The 7,924-nt window shown below is 38.9% G+C and overlaps 1 pseudogene; it reads left to right on the top strand.

The window, feature by feature from the left end:
- The first annotated feature begins 207 nt into the window (after positions 1–207).
- On the top strand, positions 208–6,488 carry LOC110004124 (butyrophilin subfamily 1 member A1-like; annotated as a pseudogene).
- The last annotated feature ends 1,436 nt before the right edge of the window (positions 6,489–7,924 follow it).

Here is a 7,924-nt window from a genome sequence, read left to right as displayed (position 1 = left end):
CCAAATTTTATTTGTCAACCAATCAGATTGATTTAATGAAAATTTGAGACGTTTTTTAAGTTTGCAGCTTCAATCAAATGTTATAGATCAGACGATGCAAAACACCTGATGGAAGATATAAACAAACATTTCTGAAAAAAAACGAAAGCTGAATCTGTGAATATCTTTCTAACTTTACTGAAGTTCTGAAGCCTTTAATCCTTCATTAAACGGTATGAACGGTCACGTCCACTGAAGCTCATAAAGCCGATGAAACGTGAACACACCTTTTTATTACAGGTGATCTGAGGATCCGCTTATCTCTTTTATCAGACTTTGACCCATCAGAGTCCTCGGTAGACTTCCACAACGATCCAACAGGTATGAATATGTTTGAATTAATTTTGTTCATTTTGGGTTTATAACACGCTGAAAAACAATTTCTCTTTCTTTAAAGATTAAACACGCAGACTAGACTTTCTGTTTTCTTTGTGCAACAGATGCTCCCATGATGTGTTTACGGGATTAAGTTAAAATGCATGTCGTCTATAGTCATATTGTTTATATTTAATGAGTCAATATATTTAAACCAAATACCTCCGAGTCCGATTATAACCAGCAGCTGGTTTTGATTTGAGTCTTTTACTCCGTCGGTAACCGGGACAAACTTTAACAGTGTGACGACAGAGAGGTGGTGAACTTCCTGCTGAGCCTTCTTTATTTAAAACGGTCTTTATATAAAACATTTAAGTCTATCTAATGACAAACTGTCCGTTTATGTTTAAATATTGTTAAATTCACTTTATCGCTGATTTTTCTTTGCAAATGAAAGTGAAACTAAACTGTTTGTTTAAAACGTGCAGAGTGAAGGACACAGGAGGACTTGTTAATAATTATACAGAGAGGGTCATACAGACATTCATGCTCACACCTCCTGAGGATTTATCTCAAAGCTTAGCCAGGGACAGGGGTTTCAAATTAGCCACAGCTAGAAACCTGGAAGCATGGCATCTAGTTTGTGTTTAAAGAGGACATTTTTAAAACGGAGCCAGGAGAAACTTCAGTTTTGATGCATGTACGGACAGTGGAACTTATCGCTCCCCCTCCCTCTCTCTCTCTCTCTCTCTCTCTCTCTCTCTCTCTCTCCCTCTCTCTCTCTCTCTCTCTCTCTCTCTTACTCTGAAGCTGATGTGATTCTGCTCCCTTGTGCTGTCTTAACACATTTTTTTTGGGCAATTTAGCCATGTTGAACACGGAGCCTTATAATACAGCGGCTCTGCTTGCATGGGTGGAGATACCAGGGGAGGGGAGGGGATTTCTTTTTTACCAGAATCCCACTGTGACATCACAAGGAGAGCATATTTGAAACAGCATTTTTCTCTGTGTTGTAAGACTTATGCAGACCACAAACAAAGGACTGGATGGGTTTATTTCACATTTTGTGGACACTCAGCAGTGGTTCCCCTAGGTTTACAGCGTTGGGGGGGTGGGGACACGACGACACGACGACACGACGACACGACGACACAAACACTTGAAGGAATCTTGGTGTTCATGCGTTACTTTCAATGACAGCTGTCTTTTTCTATCGAAAAGGTTTCCTTAAATGACTTCTTTCTCTGATTTCCGACTCTATCCACTATCCTATCACTACAATAAAGACACAAAAAGCCCAAAAATGAATCTTTGAAAAAAAAAACCTTTATACCTACTCAATATAATGGTAGGGGAAACACTGCTCAGGTTACTCAAATAAATGTCCACAAATACTGTCAAAGTTGATTTTTCACAATAAGTCCCCTTTAATATATGAATCAATGGTCACTGCATGTGTTCTTGTTAATAACTAAAAAGAAGAAATAGCACAAAGACCTTCAGTGAGTGCAGTGGATGTTTACCGCGGCTTTTTTGCTTCTCTGAGCTGTTCTGCAGCTAAACTTTGACAAAATATGATTATTAAAGCAGAAATGTGTCCGTTGATGATATTTAACTGAATGTATGCTCAGTGTCCAGTTTATTTGGTCCACTAATATGAATTATAAACAACTTCTTACAAGCTGAGCAGTTAAAAATACTCACTAGTAGCTAATTAAGGGTAATTGATTCAGGTTAGTGCAAGTGGAATTTATTTCTAAAGCTGGTTTGAACAAACTTTTTACAAGTGCAACAAGACTAATTCAAATGTTCTTGTTTATGATTTGAAAAGAAAATTTAGAAATTCACAGAGGTAAGTTTTGCACACGAGGTCGTATCACATCACAGACTTTGAGAACGATGATTAAAACACATGTGGAGTCTCAGAGACCCAGAAACAGATTTCTGTTCTGACAACCCAAACAAGTCAACCCTTCAAAATCATGTTTATAAACCATTCTAATAAATTAACTTGAGGGCTTTGAGGTCACCATCACCCCATACTGACGTTCATTTATTTACCTACAGTTTGATTAACTGTGGTCTCCGACCTGCAAGAGGCTTTTTAAGTGCTCCTCAGTATCGTCTTTTTTAATGTTTTATCATGCTGTATTTTACTTTTTAGAGCTCCAGGATGATTCACATGACCAACAGACGGTCCCTTCACTATCAGCATGGTGCCTTCACTGACCTGGTGTTCTACACTGTTGTCTTCCTCGCCCTGATGAACTCATGTAGAGGTAAGTTGCAAACATTACAAACAGTGTGGTTCATGTTGACATGAAGAGTTATTTAAATTACTGAAGTTTAAGTATGTCCTTCTAATGACACCATATGGCTCACATTTGCTGAGCTGTAGGAATAAAAAATGAATCCCTGTTTGTTTGCAGCTCAGTCTGAGGTGATCGTTCCATCTCAGCCAGTAGTTTCATTGGTGGGTGAAGACATTATTCTGCCATGTCACCTGGACCCCGTCATGAATGCTTTTGACATCACTGTGGAGTGGGCGAGACCTGACCTGAACCCCAGATTTATCCTTGTGTGGCGTCACGGCGAAGAACTGAAGACTAAAAAACATCCGTCCTTCAGTGGAAGAACATCAGTGTTCATCGATGAGCTGGAGAAGGGAAACATCTCACTGAAACTCTCCAAAGTTAAAGTCTCTGATGAGGGAGGATACAAATGCTTCCTGCCTACATTGTCAAAAACCTCCACTGTTCAGCTTGTTGTAGGTAAGAGGACAAGTTTTTATGATTATTTAATAAATGTTCATGCAGCGGTCGTGGATTTGTTGCTGATGAGAGAGGAATATGTTAGAAAGGATATGTGCATCCAAATCTTTCATTGGTGCTTTCAAAGTGTTTATCTGTCCAGACGATAACGACACATGACGTGATAGTTTGCACACAGAAACAACATGACAACATGTTCACAATACTATCAGTGTGATTGACTAAATTACTCAAAAAGCTTGTAGTGACCAATTTTAACAAACCAATTTTAACAAACCCAATATTGTTTGGAAAAGTTACTTGAGGGATGAATGTGGAAGCTTTCGAACGCGTGCTTAGCTCGAAGAAATTAACACAGTCCATTGATGTTGTGATTTGGATTTTTCAATCCATTTATTTTTAAACACTTTTTATCAATAAAGGAAAATATGATAAACCACTGTCTATAAATAAAACAAACAAATCTGCGTTGGATGCGTTTAACTCCGATAGGCTGACAAGGTAAAAAAAACTGTTTGCCTCCATTCAGTCACCTGTCCCACCTCACCTGGAGCGTTGCTTTAACCACAGCATCCACCCAGGCTACACATAGTGCCCAGTAGAGGGCCAACACACACAACCATAAGGAAAATAGCATCACACAAAACAAACACATCATTTGGCTCCAACAAAGCTTAAACATCTTAAATGTTACTGTTGATGCACATAGCAGCCATGTTGGATTTAACTCGAGCTACTGAAGGTTCTCCGAGTTTCCAGGTCAGAATTCTGACTTCAGAGGGGCGTTCCTGATGACGTATCAGACTGGAAACTCCACATTTCCGATGTAAGAATTCTCTCCTCTATAGGTTCTGTCTCCTCACCTGTTGTTCAGATGACCAAAAACAACAATGGAGTGTTGTTAGAGTGTGAGTCTGCAGACTGGTAACCAGAGCCAGAGATGTTTTGGCTGGACGGCGAGGGAAACCTCCTCTCTGCTGAACCCACTGAGACAGTCAGAGGTCCTGATGGTCTCTACACTGTCAGCAGCAGAGTGACTGTGGAGAAGAGACATGGGAGGAAGTTCACCTGTAGAGTCACACAGAGGAAGATCAACCAGACCAGAGAGAAGCACCTCACTATTCCAGGTAAATATAAGTCATTCATTATTTAATGATGTAATTATCAAGATAAACAGTAAATACAAACAAATGTTTCTTCTATTTCAGATCATTTCTTTGTGGTCCCTACTCCCAGTCCTCCCAGTCCTCCTGGCACTCAGCATGTTGTTATCGGCGCTGTGATTGGCTGTGCTGCTTTGCTGTTCATTCCTGCGATCATCTTTGTTGTGTGGAGACGGAGACAAAAGAAATCCAGTAAGTGACAAACTGTCAGTCTTCTGATTGTAAGACTCCAAAAGGTTTTATGAAGTCATGCAGACGTTTGATGATGTATTGATGAGACTAGAGTTCAAGAAGTGATTAGCATTTAGTTTTAGTTTCATTTGCATATATCCATTTATGATGAGGTCAGCTTTTATTCACAAACTTCACCAGTTTCTCCATCTTTTGTGTCTTCACAGAAAACAAGAAGAGGAGACGTGAGGATGGAAGTGAACACTCTGAGGAAGAAAAGCTAGTCATTTCTAAAAGTGATAAAACAAGATTTCAGGTTGTGAATGAAAAAGAAGAAAACCTTCCACTCATTTCAGTTAAAGAAGAAGAGAACAATCCTGACAAAACAGGAGAAAAGAGTGAGACTGAAGATGAGGGACAAAGACGAGAAACAAATGACGGAGATAAGAGTGAACAGGAGACAGTGAAACCAGTTAGAGACGATTCAGGACATTCAATGGTACAAATAAAACACATCAACACTGATCAGAAGATGGAGAGGAAAGAGACACAGCAAGAGGCAGTGAGTGAAGAAGACAAGAAAGAGACAAAAACTGAGAAAGAGAGACCAAAGACAGAGAATAAGGATGAACAAACGAATAAAGGAGTCTCTGGATCAACAGGACTGAAGAAGCAAAAAGAGAACCGGAGAGAAGAAATCAAACTGAAGGCAGATAGAGAGAGCAAAGAGAAGCTTCAGTTAGAGATGAAAAAAAGAAAACCTGAGGATTACATGATGCTCAACCAACGAAGGGGAATTCAGGACCAGCCTCTTTTAGAAGACAGGAAACAGGAGAGGAGTCAGACAGAACCTGAGGATAGAGGAGAAAGAAAACAAGAAGAAAACCAAAGTACCCTCACTAAAACAACAGAAGAGAAGGCAGGGGACACTTACAAAGGAGCGGACAGTCATGAAAATCAAGAAGAGGTCATGGAAACACAAAGCAAACATCAAATAAGAGAAGAAAGAATCAGACAAGCAGCTGAACGCAGACCAATATCTACTAAACCAGGTGGAAGAGTCACAGAGGAGGTAAAAGTAGAAGGTAGAGAAGGAAGGGATGAGGGGTCAGAAACTGATGAAGGAGCTGAAATTGATGAAACTGGAAGGAAGAAAGAAAATATACAAACAGGATTCAGAGAGAGAGGAGCTGAGGGTCAAGAGGAGCTGCAGGAAGAGGAGGAGTTATAGAATAATGAACCTCAACATGTCACATGGAGGATCAAACCACAACAAACACAAGAGAGCAATGAGGACCAGGAGAGAGGTAGAGATTATAAGGCTTTGGAAGAAAACAGTGAAGAAACATGATTTTCTCCAAAAGATAAAACAGTACCAGGAAGAGGAAGAGGGAGATGCTAGTATGGAGTCTGAAGAAGAAACTTAAGAAGAGAAATATTAAACCACAACATTTGATTGGACTCCACATGAAGAAGAAGCTTTGAGTAAAGAAGAGAAGGGAGATGAGCTGAAACAGAAAACAGTCGACATTAGGCGACTCAGCAGAGAAGAGGAACTGAATGATGGAGCGCTGAGCAGCTTATTTACCTTTTTCAACAAATCATTAGAAGAAGATTTTTGAAGACTTTTGGATTTTGAAATTTTCAAATCAATCACAAAGAAAACAGTGAGATGTGGAATTATTATTAGATGTTTTTCATCTAAGTTTTATCAAAATGCCAACCAGTGCATCCACCAACATGGCAGACATTTTTAAAATTCAGTGACTGATCTGAGGTCACACTTAACAATGAGCATGAAATGTGTACCTCAAATCCACTTTACAACTTCTTTCATTCATCATTTATTGTCTGATGATGTCATTTCTGTGCATTTTGGTTACCATTAGTGTGTTGTATTACATGGACGCTCATAATTCACATTTTCAGATTCAGTTTTTTGCAAAGTAATTCTGCACTGTTTACCTCTTATCAACTGTCACTGTGTCAAACTATTTGTTTATTGTTTATTAAATCTAGCTTAGTTCGATGTGGTTGGTCTGAAGACTTTGTGGGGCTTTTTGGGGAGGATTTTTTTGATACCTCTATTTTGATATCATTGTATTCAGAGTGGTCTCCTTATTTACATCCAAATAAATGCAGAAATAAACACAGAAAGACTCACAAAGTAGTACACTCCATCTTGTGGCGACAATAGGTAATAACACCTACAGTACTTGAGACCACATTGTTAAACAAAAAAAATATTTAGGGGATACTTGTTTTTAAACACTTAAGAACTTCCTGTTCTCACACTATTAAAAATGTTATGATTAGATTATTATAAAAAAAGTATAATGCATCTATTTTACCATTAGTTTGTTGTTATATAACAAAATGTTTTCCAACAATCTCACACATTTCAGTTTGATCAGTCGTGTCTGCATGGTTTCTATCTCGTCCTCTGCTGATCCCTTTCTCTCTCTGTCTCTCTCTCTCTCTCTCTCTCTCTCTCTCTCTCTCTCTCTCTCTCTCTCTCTCTCTCTCTCTTCTCCTGTTCATCATCTGCAGCTTTCTGTCTGGATAGAGAGAATAAAAGCATGTCAACGTGATCCCTTAATAATTGTGCACTAAATGAACAAAAACACCTACGATCACAAAGACAAACACACATACTCTTATGTACTTATTTTGCAAAATTCAGAAGGGACTGAGTTATTTTTTCTGTCTGGACATGAACCCTCAAACATCTCTCATTCTGCAGCTGTAACACTGACAGAGTGCCTAAACATAGTCATACTCTCAGCTGCAGCAGGAAAGAGGAGGAGAGGGCATCGAGGCCTGCATCACATAACCCCCGACCTAATGACCTTTTTCACTCTACAGCATATACATTTATGGGATTTATTGAAAATAATTTCTGTTTGCGAGGGGTGCATTTCTCGACATAACACCAGCAGTCTACATTACTGTGAGTGAAATCTGAATCTGTGAATATCTTTCTAACTTTACTGAAGTTCTGAAGCCTTTAATCCTTTATTGAACGGTATGAACGGTCACGTCCACTGAAGCTCATAAAGCCGATGAAACGTGAACACACCTTTTTATTACAGGTGATCTGAGGATCTGCTTATCTCTTTTTATCAGACTTTGACCCATCAGAGTCCTCGGTAGACTTCCACAACGATCCAACAGGTATGAATATGTTTGAATTAATTTTGTGAATTAAGTTAAAATGCATGTTACCTATAGTCATATTATTTATATTTAATGACTCAATATATTCAAACCAAATACCTTCGAGTCCGATTATAACCAGCAGCTGGTTTTGATTTTAGTCTTTTACTCCGTCGGTAACCGGGACAAACTTTAACAGTGTGACGACAGAGAGGTGGTGAACTTCCTGCTGAGCCTTCATTATTTAAAACGATCTTTATATAAAACAATGAAGTTTACCTAATGACAAACTGTCCGTTTATGTTTAAA

This window comes from Labrus bergylta, chromosome 2, assembly GCF_963930695.1.
Source record: "Labrus bergylta chromosome 2, fLabBer1.1, whole genome shotgun sequence".
Lineage (NCBI taxonomy): Eukaryota > Metazoa > Chordata > Actinopteri > Labriformes > Labridae > Labrus > Labrus bergylta.
This window is presented reverse-complemented; position numbering and strand designations above follow the sequence as displayed.